The sequence below is a fragment of the Rissa tridactyla genome, chromosome 2, assembly GCF_028500815.1.
Source record: "Rissa tridactyla isolate bRisTri1 chromosome 2, bRisTri1.patW.cur.20221130, whole genome shotgun sequence".
NCBI lineage: Eukaryota > Metazoa > Chordata > Aves > Charadriiformes > Laridae > Rissa > Rissa tridactyla.
The window spans coordinates 31,920,627-31,942,818 of NC_071467.1; the positions used below are offsets into that span (position 1 = coordinate 31,920,627).

Here is a 22,192-nt window from a genome sequence, read left to right on the forward strand (position 1 = left end):
CCACCTCTCAGGCCACTGCCAAGCATGGTCCACATATAGCTTGTGTAGCTTTTATCTTGTTCAAACCTGCTGTAAAAAGAAATTTGTTTTCTTGTGAGCATTTCTGTAATATTCATCTATCTCTCTCTATCATAATGGTAGTAAGAAGCAGCCTGATTTCATACCCAAAGCGTTTCTGGCACATCCATCCACACATCCCTCCAGTTCATCAGCTTCATCACTGACCTGCCATGTATCCAAACCAGCATCTGTGGGCTTTATTCATTGCTGCTGCTGAAGTTAAGGATGAGCTGTGGGCAGACAACAACACACTTAACCTCGTTTTCCCCTTTTAAATCCCTTAAAATCTCCTCTGCTGTAATCCCTGAAAAAAAAAAAAAAAGTAGGTTAACAATGTGTTACAGCCATTGCCTCTTGTTTTGGCTGATGCTGTCTCTGTTTCCTCCTCCTTCCATGTCAACATCCGTATCCACTTACTGGCCTCTTCTTTTTTTTTTATGTTTAAATGTAACTCTCAGAGGTAAGAACCATCTTTTTTGTTCTCTCAGAGCACAGTCTCCAGCATGCCTGTGTCCTGGCCTGGGACTCCTAGATGCTTCCGTAACAGAAGGAAGAGAGAAAATAACTGTGATGGCTCAGTGCTTCACAACTTTCATAGGCTTTTTCACAGCACAACGTGAGGAAAATGAATGTTGTTATCATATGGCAAAGGTAAAAAATTAAGGCATATGCCTTTAATAAGGAATGATCTTAAAATATTTCTGTTAATTTTGAATGTCTGATCTGAAATACATATATCTTTTTTTCTTAAGGGCTTGTGGCATTTTTTAGTATTCAATATCAGATCTTCCAGCACTTCCATTTGCAGGTGTCAGGAGCTTGGGAAATCGGAGGTTTGAGTGTGGACAGGGCGTTTGTTCAGTGTTTTCCCAAGTATCCATAGCCTGGAGAAGAGAAGGCTCCAGGGACACCTTATAGCAGCCTTCCAGTACCTAAAGGGGGCCTACAGGAGAGATGGGGAGGGACTCTTAAAGAGGGAGTGGAGCAATAGGACATGGGATAATGGTTTCAAACTAAAAAAGGGTAGATTTCGATTGGGTATTAGGAAGAAATTCTTTACTGTGAGGGTGGTGAGGCACTGGAACAGGTTGCCCAGGGAACTTGTTGATGCCCCATCCCTGGAATTGTTCAAGGCCAGGCTGGATGGGGCTTTGAGCAACCTGGTCTAGTGGGAGGTGTCCCTGCCCATGGCAGGGGGGTGGGAACTAGATGATCTTTAAGGTCCCTTCCAACCCAGACCATTCTATGGTTCTATGATAGGAACTCTTTGCCAAAACCTATGTCACCAGGTTAATCATAACACTTCCTCAGGTCTCCTGCCACGATGACTTTATGCCTTCCAGATTATGGAACAAAGGCAACACAATCCTATGGCTGGCAGTACTCAGAAAATCAGCAATATAGGAGCCTCCCCCTGCGCCTGTGTTCATATGCCCCTACTCAGCATTCGCATGAGGGCATGATGTGTGCCTGGGCCACAAGGACGGGCTGAGGCAGGACCGCAGGCTCTGGGAGCTGTGCTTTTGGGGCAGCGTGTGTTTTGCCGCAGGCAGAGTTGCCGGCTCCGCATGCTGCTGCAGCGCTCGGCTGAGCGCGGGTGTTGGGAGAGCACCAGCCTGGGCAGATCTGGCTGGGTTTGGGCTGGGACCACAAAAGGTTCCTCCACACTTGTAACATGCATGCAGTATTTTTACACCAGTGCTATTAAAATATAAATATTATAATAAATACAAACATCAAAGATATTTTTACATAAAATAACCTTACTGCTGTTACTACTCAGTAGTTTTCTTAAAATTTAAGTTAAACTTCAGTATCTTTTATCATTTCAATAAGGGTTATGTTAATTGAAATAGCACATTTAGTCAACAAATATTTATTGAGGGACAATAGTGTTCCTGTAGATCGCATATCTCATAAAAACTCTCCAGTGTGCTGTTAAAAGCATTTGCTTCCTTTTATTGAAACGTAGGGCCTACACACAATACATGCCAGTATAGGGTGGGATAAAGTTTTAGCTGCCATTTGGGATAGGAATATTGTAATTGCCATTGAATCTATTATTCAATGTCTCTGTTGGCAAATCTGGGCGTTGTACTCTTATTATACAGTGTTTGATGGTGTTCCCTTCCTGAAATCATGCTAAATCTCAATTTATTGCTTTTTTTTTGGTGCGTAGGAAAATCATGATTTTAACTGTCACTGTCTATGACGCTTTTGAGACAAGTTGCACATACCAAGGAGAAATTAAACTTCATTTTCAGTGGTGTAAATCCTCTTTGTGATGTCTTTAGGTGAGCCGTTGTGCTCTCTCAGCAAAGCAGGTAGTGTTGGGGGTCCAGGTACTTTGCACTTTTGGCTCAGAGGATATCTCCACAGTGCATGACAGACAAGGGGAATGCATCCATGACAAGTTAAATCATTTGATGATGGTGGATTGGGGTTGCTGGCATATGCTGCCAGAAAAGGTAGTGAATAGGAGAAGTACATAAACGTTATTTACGTGCCTTCTGTGTTTGCAGGGCATTTGTCTGTATGTGTATGCGTAATTAATTTCTAATTGATGCTTGAACAAACGTAGATGGGGCTACACTACAACATTTTTTACTGGTGTGAAAGAGGTTGTAAGGTGAAAAGTCGAAATATACAAAGCTCAGTCTCTAAAAATATATGAAATAATATAATACTTGCTTATTGGGAAATCATATAGTGCATCTGATAATATAAATAATTTAAAACCACAGACCATCCATTCAGTTTAAGCAGCCATCAAATGGTATCAGCTTGGCTCAGTAGTGACTTGACCCCTCAATTGTGTTCAGTATTGTGCCTGAAACCTGCTATATTATCTTCTGGATATTTTATATATGGCATAACTTAACTCCTACTTGGGAGTTTAGATTGACTATTGTTAATCAGTTTAATCAGTGAAATATCCACGTAATACTTACCTAGTTCTTCTAAAGAAAGTAAGGAGCTGGCTCTGCCTTGGCATCACCAGGAATGGATGTGGGCTTGAGCTTTCAGCCTTACCTCTGCATGTTCTTATGTTTGTGTATACCTTGTCTGAAACCATCAAAACTCTTAAACATACTTTATGGCCATCCGTTGAACAAAGCAAGCTGCAAACATCCCATCAACTTCTGATGGACATTTTTCAGAGCTAGCAGAGCTGTAGTCTGCAACTTGCTTTGAGGTAGCTGAAAAAGAAAATGGGAAGAATCACTCTGATCAATACATCATCGCTATGTTTCTATTTAGGGGCCTTTTAAGCATGCCTTTGCAAATGATTGCCTTAAAGCTTTTAATGTTCTTGCACTGCAAGAAGCTGAGCAACATTTTCAGTGCTTATTCACAGCATATAATCTTGGCATATATTCCTGCAGTCCACATTAGGCAGAAATCCCCCTCGAATTAAATGGGCTTTTTGCCTGACACAGTCCCTCATTCTAACTAAATTAGCAGTAACAGACTTAACTATAAATTATTTTTTGCTCTGGGCACATTCCCTAATAATTACCCTCCACTAGTAAATACTTCACCATATCGGTGAGATACAAGAGCTTTTAGTTCTTTAAACTCAGCAACAGTCTTGTATTTCAGGACTGGTTCTGTTGGAAGAGGAGTTTGACTGTTTTTTTTATGGTAAGAGAGATCACTCTAAAAAACAACCCTGAGCATATAATTAGGATATTGCCTTATGAAATTATTACCTTATAATATCCGAAGTTTGAAGTTCTTCCCCACTGAGCACCTTCTGCATTACAGATTGGGGTGGCCAGGTGTAGGAGACCTGGGTTCTTTTTTCAAAGATTTTATTTTCCAGGTATGCATTAATATTGAGAAGAGATTGATTCATGCTAGACTACATTTTTAGTACGGATTTAATTCCACTAGGAGTCAGGGTAGTGAAACGTGCTGCATGGCAGCTGGCACAACAGCATTTTTAATCAAATAATAGATTCCAGCTGGTGGGGAGTCAAGTAAGTTCTGAAGCAGACGTGACTTAATGCAGATTTTCCTTATTTCTTCAATAAAACGTATTACCTTTGCATATTAAGCAAGTGTAAATGGAGGAGGGGAAGTGAAGGAAAGCAAATTTGTAGATTTGCTAGTCATTATAACCTCATAAAGTGAGTTAAACAAGGGAGAATATGGGGGGTTGTGTTCTGAGTGATGAATTATCTTGGACTCCTCTCACATATCATGAAATGATTTCTGGTTTGCAGGTGTGCTTGTGATTACAGGATTCATTTTCTATACTCTGTCCTTGAATATTGCATTTGGTGCTCTTTAGCTACCTACTACTGTCACTGTCACCAGGAGTTGTCCTCACGTTAGTCGTCAGTCTCTGTGCTGTACTCCCCCAGCTAGGTTACAGCACAGTGGTGGGAACAATTAACCCCAGCAGCAAAGTGGGGGGCTTTCTGGTGTCACTGAACTGACGCTTTTTTTTTCAGAGGGTCCTTTTTCAGTAATGTCTGTTTCTCTGCTCTCACTAAAAGCGTAAAGATTTTGATAGGATTCAGCTAATGAGGATCGTATAGATAGGTAGAGGTGAAACTACGTAATTGTGCTGCGGAGCCAAACGTAATGGTGCTGGAAAGGTCAGTGCATGTTGGAAAATGTCAACAGGTGCTGCATTTTCTATGATTTTTCTTGTTAGCTTCTATCCCATGATCTAAGCTCAGCACTTAGCCAGGACAAGCAACTCATTCATCACTTGATGCTTACCGGGGCTTAGTTCATGCTGTTAAAAGAAATGGCAAATGCCACAAAAATAACATATATTGGCTGAGGCTTTTTCTTACTGTTTTCTCCCCATCGGGAAGCTGAAAGCGATATGCTGGCTAGTTGCCTTTCTGTTATTTTGCTGTTGGGTGTTCCTCGCAGAACCAAGGTGCAGTTCAGCAGCCCCCACCAGAATCAGCAGGGTCTCGGTGGGAGCAGGTATGCTGCTGTCCTGTCGGCAGCCGAGAAGCGTGAACCTTTGAAGGAGCTGATAACTCCCATCCCATTAGCTGGAGCTGCAGAGATTTGATATTTCACAGAGTCCAGCCTGGAAGTAAATAGAGTATGGAAAAGCATGTCTGATGTGAGGAGACCCTTTCTGAGCTGAGTGATCCCTGTTCCCTCCCCCTGAGGGTCACTTGTTTCAATCAGGAGCCGCCGCATGATAGCGAGATCAAAGCCACTGGAAGCACTCAGACCTCTTCGTGACATTTGCTGGAAGTGTGCCACAAGGTAAGTTTTCTCTTTAAAAAAATCATTTATTTTCACTTTATCTGTGCGTTCAGAACTTCAGCCTCAGTAAAAGTCCTATGGAAGAAGAATACTAAGGAGTATTTTTATGTAGATTGCTGCAATTAACATAAATCTATTAATCCAGACTATCAAGCGAGTATTGATTGCAGCGTTTTTGCGCTACCTTCTGACAGGATGGAAAAGTGATGAGAGAAAAACAAGGCCAAATTGATCTCATAATTTCAGGAGTTGTCTTGAAAATAAAAATAAATATTCACATGGCTTCAATTTATTGCCTGTATTATTTCCATGATGTTTTGGTAGTTATTGTCAGTTTCTGACAACATCACAGTATATATTTGAGACCTTTTGTGTTAGGTTTGGTTTTGCCAGCTCAGTCGCCTTATTCCTCACGTAGCTTATTAATGCCGTAAGTAAGTTAAAAATGGTTCTGAATGTGGAAAATGCAAAGAAAAAGAAAAGAGTAATCTGAGCTGTGGCAGATAGTAACAGGAGTTTGAAGGAGATACTTAGGTAAGCTTTTCTGTTGAACGTTATGAAAAGCTCTTATTAAGCTTCTGCTGTGCATTGGTAGTCAGGAGATGCACTGGAAGTCTGGTTGCTTGTGCCTGTGACTTGTCAAAATGCCAAATTAATTTTGGTGCAAGATGCTAGATTTGAAACTTGCTTTTTTTTTCTTTTTTTCCCCCCATACAGAAGCAAAACTAGGCCTTTTGGAAACATTAATGAAACGGTCTGGAGAAATATTCATCCCAGAGCAGACAAGCGTATTTTGGCCAGGCACTTTGCTGTAGCACCAAGAGCCCACCCTCAGACCTCTTATCTGACGCATCCTGGACAAATGCTGTTCAATGCAGACAGTCGGTGGCTTTTGGTTGGGAACATGGATTGCCCACTTTCTCCTGTTCTCTCTATTCGTCTGGAAATATTAACCCACATCTGGGACATACTTCTAACATCAGCTTTCTTAAGAAGTGACATATTACTGCAAAATATTTCCGTTTCAAACCAAATTTGATAAATTTAGATCCAGCTTTGGTAGTTTAAACTACCCTGGGTGAGCAGCGGATGTGTTCTTGTTTTCAGAAGGACCCTATGAGTTAGCAGGCTGTACGTGCTCTAAGGTGTACGCTCATGCTCACCAGTTCAGGTCGTGATGACCCGGTTTGTCCACAGCCCTATTGACTGGAATGGCAGTATACTGGTTTTCATTTGGGTGTATTGAGTTTCGTGCACCACCTGCAAGATTTGACCAACGATCTGGTGGTTTTAACGCAGTTGTGTCAGATGATTGGCAGGATTCTTTTCAATGAAAGCTGATAAATGAAGGCTAACATATTACATATTGGTCATGTAGTTTAAGAAAGCAGCTATTTCAGAACTAATTAGTCTATTTATGAAATAATCTAATAAATATTTAATGACTGGTTTGATTCTTATAAACAAATACTTGTGCTTGTAGATGCTAATTACATGAGCAGAGCCCTTCACTTTGCATGGGCAGTTATATTTGTGTTGAAGTGTTTGTTGTATTCGTGCCAAAAAACAACCCAAAAACCTCATTAAGATCTGATCCTTCAAACGTGCATGTGCTTAACTTGACTGCTCAAATAATGTTGCTTTGGCAGTGTTGATTTCAATACTTTGATCATGAAATATCTTGTGTAAGGGGAGGGGGGGGGAGGGGGGAATTAATACAGCAGTAGTGTTGATCTGTATAAACAGTCATTAATGAGTACATGTTGCACCCTTCCCTGGAGGCAGAAAACCATGTTTCTGCTGAGTTGACGAGTGACATGAAGTTGCTCACCAAAGATACTTATTGTCTTGAGATCCCTTTTGCTGCTGCTATCTTAGCCCCAACTCAGAGTGACAGTTTCTCTATTTTCCTGTGCATGGACTTCGCTGGGGGCTGCCCGCCAGCGTTTAGGCTCTTACTCCTGTTCACCATGTTATCTGCAGCACCTTCAGCTCGGTTCCCTGAGCTAGACTAGGGATAGCACAAAGACATTTATAAAGGTAAACAAGAACATTACTTGAGTGTCTTTACAAATAACAGAAGCTAATTTGTTTACCCCGTGGAAGAGGAATGTTTACTATCTAGCAAGCAAGGAAAAGTACTTTCCCTCCAGGCTTTACTAAGTAGAAAATATTACTGCAACCTAAAGCTGACTGGAGCCCCTCAACCTCTCATGTTAGATACCAGCAAATCCTCAACTGAGGTTTTTGGGATACAAAAGAAGAGCCCTGGGATCTAGCAGGTGATGGGCTAAGGCAAGATTAAGAGAGAAGTTTGGGAATAAAAATCAAAAGCAATATAAAATTCATGAAGGGTGGGGAAAGGAGATCAACAACAAGATGACGAGGGTGGATTTCTGTGATTGTTGCTCCTGAAGGATGGCTGGCGAATGCTCCCACCTGACAGCATTTCATATGCATTTCTGCCTGGCCAAGATCTCATTTATAATTATAAGAAGGTTTTTGAATTTATTCTGCGCTGCTCCTGTGTGGCGTTCTTCCTGCATTGGTTTTCATGTTTATTTTCTCAAAGGAGAAAAAAATTTGCAGACTGCCCAAATATTCTAAGAAGAAAAGCCAGCCGTTTATTTAAGCTGGCTCTCAATATGCAGAAAGTTGCCTCCAAAAGAAAATGCTAATGTTTGGCTTTAGGCTTTCCTGGGAACACAAATAAACTGTTGTTTATTTTTTTGTCTTTGGAGATTTTGTAGGTGTTTTTATTTCTTCCTTGTTCTTTTAAACCTTTTTTGTTACTTATCTAGCATCTCACATAACTTTGATATTTATCTTTGTAATGCAGTAATTTACATGAAGATATACAGCGTTTTGAGAATGTTTTCTTTACCAGTAGACAGAATAGGAAGTTAAAAATCATCTGTTTTCCATTCTGTATCTCTTTTGCAGTGCATGTTGAAAGAGACATATGCTGCTGCATGCGTGATGAGCCTAATTCTGCCTTTGCCTTAATGGAGTCATTCACACTGAGCTTCCATTCTAATGAATTAAATGAGAAACTGGGAATTTAGGTTCACAGTGGGCTCTCCTGAGGTTGCTTTGTTAGAGCGCTGACTCCTCGCGCAAAGCTCTGTGAAACTCACCCAGTCCCAGGTCCACCCCAGCCTGCGGCTGCCACTGTGCTCTGTTTCTTGAGGGTCATCCAAGGGAAGCCTGAGGTAATTGAAGGCTTCAGGAGGCTCCAGCACTGCTTTGGGTGCAGCCTTGCTGGGAAATTCAAGTGGAGTCTTGGTAAACCAACAATAAGTGACATAGGTCACACTATCCCAGTCTAGCCAAAGTTCTGTTTTCTGAGGCTCATGATGGCTGTTCCAGCACCTTTGTGCACCAGAGACTCATGGAAACACCTGTAATGGTGAATTTTTGAGTCAGTAGGTTCAGCAGATGGTCTGAGTCAGGGATATTGCTGAGGGTGGGCTGTGGCCAAGCACATGGTCATTTTGTCTGTCCGCATCTGAGCCGCAGTGAATGGCATTGAAGGATTTCTTTTTAATGGGCATGTTAAACATGGGACAAATTTAATTTTAGTGTTGTCATTTAAAGTCATTCCTGATATAAATGATTTGCTGGCAAATGAGACGTTAGGTCTACCATAATTTGGGGCTCATCCAAGTTTCTGTTCCTCTGAATGCTCCAAGTGGTGGTTCAGCTGTGCGCAGGGCTTTTCAGTACGTTAACGTAGACGAGTTGTTCTGACCGCGATGATGAGTGCAACAGCTAAAACCCCTACACATTAATAACAAAATGTGCCAGCCATAACCTCCTTAAAAAAACTTGAAACCCCGATGTGATCAGCTGTTACTTTCATCCACTGCAAGTGGAATCTGCTTTAAACAAACACCTATCTCAAAGTTCCCTGTGAGCATTTTTAGTGCAGAGTATAGTGTCACTGTTGAAGATCTGAAAATATCACAAAAAATTGTATTTAAAAGAATAATGAAAATTTAGCAAAAAAACCCTAAGTTGGCATCAAATAAAAGAAACTAAAGCTTAGAATAAAAAACTCTATAATGAGGCCTATCATATTTTATACAGCAATCTCAGTGTATAAAATGTTCTGGCAAAATTTCCCAGTTCAGATAGTTCACCGTGCACTGGTATGTTTACAAAGATACTCGTCCCAGCTTTACTAAAATGAGGACAGTGGAATTCTTGTAGAACCTAAATGTGTTGTGCATATATAGTAGAAATGACTGTCATGAGATTACGTTACATTCAGGTTCATGATGACCTGTCTTTTCTTTTTACTTTGATTTTCCCCTGACTTGTAGTTACTGAAGTCCCCAAAGATTACAGGGGCAGAGTGCCTAAAAGTGCTCTTTAACACTTGACAGCAAGGCTCTGACAGTGTTATATACGCATTTTAAGCACGCTAACAATTGAAGGATAATGCTCTGTGCAATATAGAGGGTAAATAGGGATTTTGCGGCTTACGATGGAGAGTCTTTGATATCACAGTTTCAAAAATTAGATTAGAGTGTATATCATTTGAAACTCTTTTTCAGTTGTGCTGTAAATTTAACGGCAAGGTTTGGTTGGAATGAGCTCTTGTGGTCTGCAAGGAAGAAAATCAATCAGCGTGCACCTTATCATTTTTCTATATCCTTGGTAGGGATGCAATTAAATTCAGTCTGAAAGGTCACAGTGTGGGGTATACATTAACCTCGCGCTAACCCTGTGTACGATACTGCCACTGAGAATGAGTTAATAAAGATACCAGTTGGAGCTGTACGCTTGTTCTCCCTTTTCTTCGAATGTATCTGCATACATACCCACTTCTAATTACATCTTTGTGCATAGTATTAGTAGATATCTAGGATATTTGCAGTGCGGCTAATTAGGTTGTGGGCTGGTGTATAGTGGAATATGCAGCGGAGTTCCACAGTTGGTGGCCGAAAACATTTAAACTCATTTGTTGAAGTTAATGCAGGGATATGTCAATGAGACGAGGCTTTGGTGATTTTTAAAACAGCAGCTGCAGAAAGTGAGTTTAATTCCAAAGTGCAGTAGAGTTTCTGAATGCCGTTTGCATTATATACATTTGCTCCAGATGAAAGAAATTCAATTTCTTATTGAGAATTGGAGAAGTACTTTGGTGGTGAAGAGAATCTTGACCTTTTCTAACCTTTTAAATTAAGTTATGGGGAGGTATTTGATTTTAGGTTTGATTTGGGAGGCCTCTTTAAAGAGGAACCGTGTTCCCTGTATTAGCTATTAAAAAAACCCAGAGTACAGTGTATCATTAAGAACAGCAATGCAGTTTCAGGGACAAGTTAGAGAAACATAATATCCAGCGCTTCTTTTCCAGAGACTGGCAGTAAGAGGCCATAAAATTTTACTTCTAAAAACATTTCTGCTCGTCCCTGGAAAGACATTTATTGTTATATGAGATTGCAGAGTTTCTAATGAATATATTGAACAATGGGGCATGAGAATGAGAAACATAAAATTTATACTTCAAATTATGAGATGGATCCAGACGAAGTGGATTTGGGCAAATAACAGCCTGTTAGGCCAACCTCTAGACTATGTAATATTTTAGAGCAAATTTTGAAAAAGATAATAAAGTCAGGGAAGCAAACAGAAAATGGGATAAAATAAAAAATATTAATAAATATTTTGTGACAAGGGTAGCTGTTTCATCTTCTTCAGTTCTGTCGTTGAAGAAAGGCAATAGATATAATCCATCTCCATTTTGATAAAGAATTTGAATATGGTACCCATGTGGAGATTTATCAGTATGGTAAGAGAAAAAGGAGATTTATAGAAGACATTTTACATAGGTGGAGAATTTAATAAAGAGGAGGTGGCAACATTAGTCTTGAAAGGGAAGTGTTGAGCCAAAGGGAGGCTGCTAATTAAGTTCCTCAAAGGAGATGAAACATATTTAATATCTTCCTATCTTTGTCACAAATAAGCAATAGTGTGGTTATGAGTTTACAGATGACTCAAAGGTAAGAGTCACTGACATTTCAGAAGAGGATCATAACATCATACAAGAAGGATTAGGGTTTTTTTCCAAGTTAGTGTAATAGATATGGCATGAAATGTAATTGTGCAAAGTGCAAGGTCGTGCTTTTCAGGGAATAATCATCTGAATTTAATCTGTGAGCTGGGAGCTCATCAGCTGGAAAACATGAAAAAATAAATACAGCTATACTAGGTCATCTAGGACCAGGATCTTAGATCTACGGCCTGTTGTAGATCTAGGATTCTAAGACCTATCCTATCTAGGATCAAGCTACCAGTATGATACTGCTGTTAATAAGATAAATGCATGCCAAGAGGATAGTGGGTGAGGTATTTCTAGCAGGGAAAGAAAGTATTAATAACATATTTTGAAGTGTTGACAAAGCACAGCAAGAAGTGCGCACGCCATTCACCTTAGAGAAAGACAAGTCCAACCTGGAGCGGGCTCACAGAGGGGCTGTCAGGACAACTCGGGGGGACATGATGGATCGTGTGTTGTACGAGAAGGCACTGTAAAAACCTCGGCTTGTTCAGGTAGTAAAGCGGAGGCTGAGATACTGCTGTCTTCAGGAGGGTAAATATACAGGATGAGGGTAAACACCGGGGAGTGAAAAGAGCTAAATTTTAGGTGAAATGACAGAGTGGGCACAAGGGAAGTAAACGGACCGTGGATGAGGCGAGACCAGGCAATAGCAGACAGTCCCCAGTTATCTCTGAGGTTCGTGAACAGCCTTTTCCTGGTGCAGCAGAGGTAATAACAGAGATCAGTTCTAGGATGAAGTTTCTTCTGTTAATGGAATGGACTCAGGAGTTTTGCATTCCTGTGCTCTTGTACTTATTTAAGGTGTTTCTCTTGAGGAATGGGACGTGCACGTGCCTCTCCGTGTGTGAATGTTTTAATTAAATTGCTAGCTGCTTCCGCGTGTTTGAAGCGTTCCCCAGTGGTGTATGTGTCTGTGCACCGCAGGCGGCGTAAAAGAAGATGTGTTGTTGTACACGCAGCTGCAGCGCAGCAGAAAAGGGGAACACTTAAGAGATCTCAAATTCTGCATCTCCTGAAAGGACAGTCGTCAGTTGCATCAGCTCATCCCGCGTCCTTTGCTGTTGTGGGAATGTGCTGAGGTTTTGCTCCTTTCTTGATAATCAGTGATCACTGCTCATGACCACAACCCAAATATTGACCTGCCCACAGAGAAATAGAAAAGCAGGGATATAGGTACCCTTAGATACTGCGGTTGTGCCATCAGTGCTCTGAGCAAAGCATGGCTTTTCTGCTGCTTAAACACATAGATTTCCCTCTTGGAAGACTACTTGTGCTGTGAAGGAAACTTCATCAGTTTCACGGAATCACAGGAGGGTTAAGGTAGGAAGGGACCTCTGGAGGTCATTTAGTCCAACCTCCTCCCTGCTCAGGCAGAGCCACCTAGAGCAGGTTGCCCAGGACCGTGTCCAGATGGCTTTTGAATATCTCCAAGGATGAAGACTTCACCACTTGTAGAAGTTTCCCTGTGGAACTGGGTTGAAATCATGCAGGCAGGCATTAGACGGGAAGATTCCTGTCAGTTACAGGGAGTTTTGGCATTGGATTGAGGTTTAGGTAGCTAAGATGCAGGAGATGAGAGAGAGATGAGTCCTGAGGCAGTGCAGTAAGTGCTATGTCCTGTATTTACCTGGTGGCCTTCCCAAAGGCAGGCTGGAGCTCTTAAACTGACTCTTTGGTTGTGTCGACTTCCCACTCCAGGCACGCTATGGGTAAGTTCCAGCTTTGCTGTGCCACCTTCCAGCAGCAGGTGCTGTCAAAAGCAGGGATATAGGTACCCTTAGATACTGTGGTTGTGCCATCAGCGCTCTGAGCAAAGCATGGCTTTTCTGCTGCTTAAACACTGCCATTGGGAAAGGATCTTGGACATGTGAAAGAAGGAGCTTGGGTGTGAGAGGAGGACATAGCGAGTGGTTTGCTGGGCCCCACACTCAGATGGCAGTTGTATGGGCAGGCCCAGGGGGTGGCAGCTCTGTGCCAGGACCACACTTGTGATGCTCAGGTCACCACTGGTGCTGTTTCTTCTCCGCTCTTGTCACTGCTTTTCTTCCCTCCTTGTATGGGGTCCTCTGAGGTTTGTAGGGCTCTGTGGATTTTGGGAGAAAGCATGCATCACAATTTCTCTTCTCCCTAATCTTGAAAAAGCAGAAGTTAAGATTTAACAGGAAATCCAGCCATTTGTTTCATCCATTCATATGCTAATGAGAGTGGAGATGACAGTTTGTTCCACTTAAGGCACATGAAGCTTGCTTTTTGGATCAGCCATAACAATGGTTATCCTTAGTGGGGTTGTGTCCTAAAGCATCTGTTTAATTATTTTTTTTCTTAAAATTATTCTTCCCCAGTTTCCATGTTTACATTGTTTACCCTTGCCATGAATGACTTTCTTACAAATATATTAAACACATTAATCAAGTTTTCATGGCTAAAGCAGGTTTAATGTGCATTTTTAGGCAAGTGTGGGACAGATTTCACTGTTGTTATTCCAAGAATTTTACTTGCTGATTTACTCCGCTTTGAGAGATTGTCTTTTGTGTCAGACGTGCAGCATGGCAAGCCAACAAACGTGAGAATCGAGAGTGACTTGATGCTACAAACAAGAATGTGCGATTTTCCTCTTTCTTTCCTTCATCTAGTGCTGCTCAGTCCCAGCAGAAATGGCACATCTCCCACCTTTGTCTGAGTACAGCCTCTGCATTTCTGCAGTGAATCCAGAAAAGTTTGATCCAGGCTTTACCCAAGGGCACAGAGGAAGTTGTGACACTGGCCACCAAACCCACCACTTCTCTGAGAGAAAGCTGTATCACAGACCAAATGAGTGAATGGGTGCAATTTTATTTTTTGTGGCTTAAAGACCTATGAATGTCCTCAGGAACTATACGCCTCGCTGTATAGTTTTCGTGTTGATGATGCCTTAAAGTTGTGGAGCAGTAGTAATAATTTTTGTATAGCAGTATGGTTAGGGTTCAAGAATTACTACTTAACTGGTATTGAACTTGAACACTGAGGTTCATGGGTTTATTCACTTAGTATGTCTTGAATTTAGTACAGGTGATAATCACCGACAGCCTTATCATTGCCTCTTGTTGAGGAAAACAGAAAGAAATACAAACAACTAGCTTGTTCAAACACAAGAGTTGAAGTGATGATGGTCCTCATAAACTCCTTGCACAACATAAAGAAAGCTGGCCCAAAAGTTCACATCCTAATTATTGTCCAGTTATAATGTTGTGTGGGAACTATTCTGTTCCAGGGAATAAGGGAATACTTGCTCTTTCAGTCAGAGGCCTTATAATTTTTGTGTTGTTACTATCAGCATCGTGATTCTGCCAAATGAAAGTATGTATCCAGACGTTACATGATCTTCTGCTTTTCACAGTTAATTTTTTCTGTCTGTCGATGAGTGCAAGTTCCTTCAGCATGATTTGGAACTTCTTAATGGTGGCGACAGAGAAATGTCCATTCCCACACTGTTAGAAGAAAAATTTGTGGCTGTTCTTACCCTTGGGGTGGGAGAGGGTCTAAGAAGATTACGTTACAGAAGATTGATTCCTGCTTTTCATGTATAAGGGAAATCTGTTTCTAATCTGGTTTGAGATCAGAATTCATAGTGACCATCTGCGTGAAAATCTTAGCTGTGGTAATTTATTTTAAAAAAATCAGGCTCAAAATCTCAGCTTTTTTTTTTTTTTTCTCTGTGAATAAACTTTCCTAGTCTGGCATCTTAGGGAAGAGCATCTGCTTCAAAGATGTCTTTGGAGGTTCTGAGTTATTACTCTTTACCTTTTTAAACAATTTTTTTCCATCATGCTGCCTTCTACAGCCAGTAAGAAGTCTCCAGCTGTTGTGGGCAAGCTCTATAGTATAGACATTGTCTGGTTTGGTCTAACTTCATTAAAGATTAGAGATTTAACCACATATGAATGTCTTTGTTCATCATTTTCCCTAAAAAAAAATAAATTTGATGTTCTGATTTTCTTTCATTATTAAATTTTTACAGATTGATTCTGCTAAAAGTGGTCATGTCTCACATTTCAGCCTATTAAAAAGAAAACTCCAGCAGAGTCAGACAGAGGGCTAATAATATTTAGAAAGTCCAGCCTGCGCTTAGGTTTTTCATTATCTTTTATGACCTCTTTAGAAATCCTGTGTTTGTAAGTTCCAGTCCAGATGTTCAGTAGGTCTCAATGAATATATTTATTGGGGTTTGCAAATACTTCGTACTTAGGCTGTCTTCTGTCCCCATAGGAACTTTTTTCTGCCAGACATTCAAATAATTATCCTTTATTCACGTAAATACTTACGCAAATCTTTAACATTCACATTACATTAAATAATGTACTTAAGTTAATATATATATTGACATTAATCTCGATACAAATGTAAAATGTTAATTGCGCATGCTTGGATATTCTCACTGCAGCTCTGTATTAGATTAAGGATGCTACTGGGTGTCAGAGGGGAGCAGTGTTCCCAAAACTCTTTGACCTGGTTCACTGCAAGAAAACAGTTAAAAGCCAAACGAGGAGATGAAAATATCTTTCACAGCTGTGACAGCACAACATATGTTACTACTTTGTGTGAAAACGAGCAGAGACAATTTAAACTCTGCATTTGGACGATTAGTCTTATGGTGTCTTTTCTTTGACAACAAAGATGCCGTTGGCAAAACCTATCCAGAAAAGACGGAGTGGGTATTCCTGCAGAGACTGCCTAGTAGATTGGGATGCTTCTGGCATACAGATATTTGTAGCAGATGTTTCCAATTAACTGTAATAATGCTGGAAAATAAATGAACTTTCTTCAGGATCTCCTCTGCGAATATTGATGTGGCAGTGGTCTGCACAGCCTGGAGGGCTCACAGTGTCAGCGCTCAGGGTGGAGAGGACAAAAAACACTGAAAAGCACTGATTTGGCTCAAAAAGATCCAGGTCCTTGCGTGAAGGGGAGTTGAGAAGACAACTTTTGTCTCACTTTCACTGTATTTCCTGGCTTTTCTCCCCTGGCGAGCCCTCCGCCACGGTCAGCCCCAAGTGCCTGCCAAGGGACAGCAGCAATGCCACCGCCTGTCCACGATGCACCCCACTGGGGTGTCACGCCCAGAAGAGACATTAATTTCTGTTGTGTTAAGCCCCTAGGTGAGCTTAGTTCCAAAACTGAAGGATCTTTTCCTTTGGGTGCTGGCACTTCTGAAGAGCACTCTGTCTGTAGAGGCTTGTGAGCTCCTCAAGGGTCCAGCAGCTCTCCACCTGGAGCTTGGACACAAAAAGTTCTCGGACACATTTTCAGCGACATATGGAAAGCCCAAGCTTGATGTGGTTGTGGTATGGGAGACCAGAGTGAGCATGGATTCTGGTATGGATCATGGCCTTGGGACCCTTGTTTGTTCTCCACAAGCAGATGGGAAGCTGTACTATTTAAAAAAAAAAAAAAAAAGACAAACAGTCTTTCTCAACATGTACAGTTTCACGTGGCTTTATCTTAGCATAGTAACATTTCTTGCTAGGTCCATATTGTTTTATTTTCTTCCTTGCAAGTATGTATCTTTTCATACCTGTAGCTAAGTCTAAGTAGTTTTAATTTCAACTTGATTTAAAGAATTTTTATTGTTTTTTATTTTTTTAAAGTGCAGCCGTGTTTTTGCCAGTTCTATTTACTGTTCTGTTGTAAGACGTGTCTTTGCTCTGATTTCACCTGCGCTCTTAAATTCTTATGTTATATATTTAATTTTTCAGCTCATATGGTAGATTCTGCTTTTTGGCAGTGATTGCAAGCATCACTAGTGTCAGTTCTTTGTTTTTATTTTTGCTCCTTTCAAAAGTTAGAGCCATGACTGAAATTACTTGAACTCAGCATCCCGCTGCTTTAAGATTCCCAACCCAGGCTCAGTGAGAGAACGATAAAGCTTTGGCCGTGTGCAGCTCCTGAGCATTTGCCAGACAGAAGCTGGATCTCACTGGAAAAAGGAAGCTGGTGCAAGGTTATCTTGAGGTTTCTGAACTTTTGTTCCAGTGGAAAGATTAAATCTTGTTTCAGGGAACTTTTTCCTAAACTGTGTCTGGAAGGCTGTGGACATAGAGCTCCAGCCTGGTGAATCTCAGGTGGCCATCCAGCCTAGCCACCAAGCACATTGAGCTCGCTGATTGTCGATTTAGCACAGATGATACCTGCTTATCCTGAGTTTCTTCTATCTTTTCAGAGGCTTGAAGATCCATCTTTCTCTTTCCCAGCTGCCAGACCCTCCTGCAATGCTCCGGGGAGCATGAGCCTGCAGGAAGTGTTTCCACACTAATGATGGAGAAATGATGGGCTGGCCCAGTGGCCAAAATCAGGTATCCTCAAGCAACAAGGAGAGTGCTCATCCCTATATATATTTTCCACATTCATCTCTCTGAAACCTCCTGATCTGTAGCATTTGCAAGCTGTCCTGCTTGCCATGCCACAGAGTCAAGGTCCCAGTTCAGAGCAGGGACCAACCTTGCTGTGAGGAACAAAACTTCCTGGCTGGTGTTGCTGCCCCGGTGGTATGGATGTTAGCTGTAAAAGCCACCAGGAATTAATCTTCCCATTTATTTCCCATTTATCGTTCCTGCCCTTTTATGTGACGAGGGTATTAGTGCGGTTGCAATGCAAACCCATTATGCGGGGTCCTGCCTGCTGCTGTCCTTTGACATGAGCCTGCAGTTACTCCACGCTGCTTCTTTCGGCTTCTAGAAACTCAGCTTTGCAAGCTGTAAAGGGTCCGTGTAATGGTTCTTTAGAGAAAGTCCAACTGACTGTGTATAATCTCAAATCGCTTCATTTTCCGGTACTTTATTTCACATTATCCGCTTTCAGTAGAGAATTGCATGTTTAAGGGACAAAAAGTTTAATGCTGCCAAATAGTTCCTTACGAGGCGTTTTTAAAGGGAATTGTTTGCAAAGCAAACTTCCTCGCTAGTTTTCACCATTTGGGAGTGTCTCTAATTTACTGTCCAGTCAGGAAAACCTAGAAGATAAGGTCTCTGCAGCGATAGGAATCCTTCACATTGCACGTGTGCGGCTCTGTGTTGTTTTCATGCGTTCATCCGCCCTTTGGACACTATTAGTAAGAACATAAAATTGTACGGAGGGGTAGGGCTTTGGCTTTTGTCTTTTTTACGTTAAGGCAGAATTGAGGGCAGGAAGATGATGCTGGGTCAAAATAACCATGTGTGTAACTCTCTTAGGGCTGGAGCCAAAGAATGAGACATGACAAGGGGTCTTGAGCAAATGGAAACGATAAAGCTGAAAATAAAAATGTGAAGGATAAATGGTTCCTATGAACTCCATCTCTATTGAAAAAGACTGTGTCAAGAGCGGGGTTTAAATTTTTTTGGCTGCGTGCTTGCACAGGACAGAATGTAGTTAAAACAATTCCTGTAAAAGCTTCATCCTAAGCAGGCGGATGTCTGGAGAAATAAATGACTGACGCGGCACCGCAGGCTCGTGGCAGGTGAAGCGGTGGCACTCCTGCATGCTGGGTCAGGGTCTGGGCTCTTCCACCTCCACGAAGCCAAAGTGCTTCTAATGATTTCAACAGAACAGCGTTGCGCTAAGGTTTATGTAGGTAAAAATAGGATTTAAAGTGGCAAACGTGATGGGAATGCAGTCTTTCAGATTACTTGCAGTGGTTTTCACCATCCATTTTAACCACTTCTTGACCAGTGTGCAGCGAGAACAAAGCCATGGTCATCTGAAACGATTTTCTAGGCGTTTTGAGAGATGCTCTTGCAGCGTAGCTGAAGCATTAGTGTAGTGTTGCTTTGGCGTGCCTGGGGGATTTATGTTGTGTTGATTTAGTGATGAATCAAGTAGGCAATATCCAGTGCTGTGAGCAGTACTGCTAACGCTGCCGGCAGGAGAGGGCTGGAGCAGCTCATGAAACACAAGCAAAATAAGTTGTTTGGTTTTTTTAATCATGATTTGGAATTAATGGAAATTCAGTGTTAAAAAAACCCACTCTAAAACTAGAGCAAACCCAACACCCCCTCACCCAAAAAGCAGCTTCATAAAGAGAGGCAAGGTAATTTCTCAGAGCATGTACAAGACATGTAATTTTTTCAGGCGTATCTGTCAGCTCAGTTATATCTCTGTGCTAATAGAATCTCTTGGAGAAGATTTGTGTATGGCTGGTATTTCACATTCTTGATGTCTGTGGTTTAGTTTTGAGGGGGCTACACATGTGAGATAACCTGCCCTTATTTGAGTTTATTTTCTCTATGTTCCATAAAATTAGGAAAGTAAAAAAATCCAGAGACCCGCATTAGTTGGCCTGACTGGGATTATTGGCTGTGATGTTTCCAGTGGCAGGGAATAGGCATTGGTTTCCCAGGGGATGCTTTCCAAGCTGGTGTTCCTAGAAGATTTGTCTGAGCAAAGATTCAGGCTTTGGCTCTCTGTGATTTCTGGTGTCTAGTACGGAGAGGATGCTAACAGCCACCCTGAAAATCTGATTTTAAAACTGATGGAAAAAGAGAAGAAATATTTTGTCTTTCCCCTCCTCAGACAGTAAAAGCAAAGGCGGGGAGGGTACAATTACCATTTGTTGAACATTATTCCTGAAACACTTCAGAAATGGTGCGGCTTTCCTAAATATATTGCAGGATTAATTTGTTTCCTCTGCCCCACTGATTTCAGAGGAAATGTTTCTCTTGCTTGCACTGTGTAAAGCACACTCATCTCCCCATGGAAGTTGAGGAGCACTTTACTGCCCGGACTCCCACAGCAGCGCCAAGTGATCCTGTCTGAAGTTAAGATGCTCTCTGTCATGGCAGGACTGTCGCTGGTGTCCCAGAGGCAGCAGTCAGGGTCCCCATGGGAAAGTTCACAGCTGGCTGCAGCTGCTCCGGCACCTTCCTCGCAAAGGGAGGAATGCGGATTAAAAAGGAGAAAAACTGTAATGAAATCCATTAACAACTGTTAGGAGGGAAACAAGCTAAGGAAGATGAATTTTAGTAGAACAACAACTATTGATACAAAGCCACCTTCTGTGTTGCAGTGACTGACAGCTACGAAACAGGGTGACCTCTCTTCCCAGGGCTGTGCTGGGTGGCAGGGTGATGGAGGTGGGGAGCCCCAGGCTTGCTCCTCGCTCCGGCACAGCGCGGGGCACCCCAGGAACGCTTCCCGGTTGCGGTGGAAGTGCTGGCAGGAGTACACCCCTCTGGCTGCCCAGCCGCTGCTTTCTCTGTCCTCAAGGGAAGGGAGCTCTGGGAAGGCCAGTCTCTGAGTTACAGGGGGGTGTGCGTGCTTGGAGTGTGGGGGGTGGATGTACATGGGGGCTTCTTTACTTGTTCATCTCCCCTCAGGCTTACAGAAAATGTTTTTCTCACATCCCTGTCTGTCCATCTGGCTGCTTTGGTGTGGGAGAAAACACATGCTGAAGCCCGTACAATTCCCATAGATTTAATGCAAATACTGAACAAGAATTTCAGGATTTGGTGAAGCGTGTTTTTTTTTCTAAAGGTAGGCTAATGGCATCCTCTGCGGTGTTCAATTACATCTCCTGGCAAAGCTTGCTTGATTAAGCAAGTCCCCCCTCTAAAACTCTGGTTTAGGGTTTTATGCTAGCATCTCTCCCTGTTCGGTAAGCTGGCATAGCTAATACTGTTTACTGTCTTGTCCAGTACGGAGTCTGGAGGTGGTGAGCAGGGTTCTGCTAACCCGTTGGTTGTCTCAGTAACTTATGTAAAAATGACAGAGGTCACATTCAAAGGTTAAAAAAAAATCTTGTCATCCACAAGCTATTGCGGGATTCCTTAAGCATTGTGTTCAGTTCCTGCTGGCAGAGTGATTTAAAAGGTTATTTTCCAAAGGAAGAGACATACAAGTGTTCTGGGAAGTCCTTCTTGTCTGGATGCTGGTCATGGCGGTGATGCTCTGCATTCTCTGTCCATCAGTCCACTCTGTCTGCCACCTTCGATGCATGGGAGGGAGATGGCAGGTGATGGCACACAAATGACAGGTAGCTGCAAAACGCATCTACTGACATTTCTCCGGTTCTACAGCTTTTTTTATCTTTTCGGTAGTTTTTATTTCTTGTCAGTGGTGGGCTATCTCAGCAGCTTCCAATTGGCATCACCGTCTGTATTGAGCCGTGGTCCCGTAGAGACTTACTTAATAATTATAGGGTAAAGTCTCTATCGCAGACACTGGCTTTTGTATACCAAAGGCTGGTGGAGTGGAGCATGCCGAAGGCTCAGCCCCTGCTTGCTGGCTGTGATTGACTCTTGATGCTTGAGATAGTTTTCATGATGTTGTTATTAGTTATAAAAAACAAAAACAAAACCAGCTTCTGTCACAACCATGCTGTATGATCAGGGCAAAACCTTTATGAACAGATACGAGAAAGGAGGAATTGGCAATTTTGTTTTATTTTCATTGTTGTACTACCCACATTAATTACTGCTGCTAGAAGCAAGTGGAAAACTGGTTGAATATTCTTCTTCGGTGGCTTTCTGCAGTGGGGATGAGTGTTTCTGGACTGAAACTTCTCTGAATAGTTCAGGTGTATTTCTAGCTGCTCAATTTAACAAAAGAAAAAGAGAGCCTTCAGAGAGCTCCCGTGGTGGTCAGGCACCTCTGGCTTACTGGGCCACTTCACCCTGAGACATGTTTGCTTCAGATGTGCCATGGAGTTGAAGGTATACTGGAAAATCAGGGCAGGGTCCAGTTTCTCAGCACCCTTGCGTAAGCCTGGCTTTCTCAGACACTTGTGAGATTTGCTCTTTTAAGTTTCCTTTTCAATTACTCTCTAAATTCTTTCAGTCCAACCTCAAGAACCAAGTTTGGGTGAGGCTTCCA

General features: G+C 42.0%; 1 protein-coding gene across 4 annotated transcripts in view; it reads left to right on the forward strand.

Moving 5' to 3' along the window:
• The window catches only part of PAG1 (phosphoprotein membrane anchor with glycosphingolipid microdomains 1), a 117,052-nt gene that overhangs the window by 36,890 nt on the left and 57,970 nt on the right, over positions 1 to 22,192 (forward strand). Inside the window, exon 1 of one of the 4 annotated variants that reach the window (XM_054193224.1) lies at positions 570 to 711. The exons of the other annotated variants lie outside the window; for them this stretch is intronic. The gene's annotated coding sequence lies outside the window, so the exon portion shown is untranslated. Of the gene's footprint in view, positions 1 to 569; positions 712 to 22,192 lie in introns of those variants that run through there. 4 annotated transcript variants of the gene reach the window in all.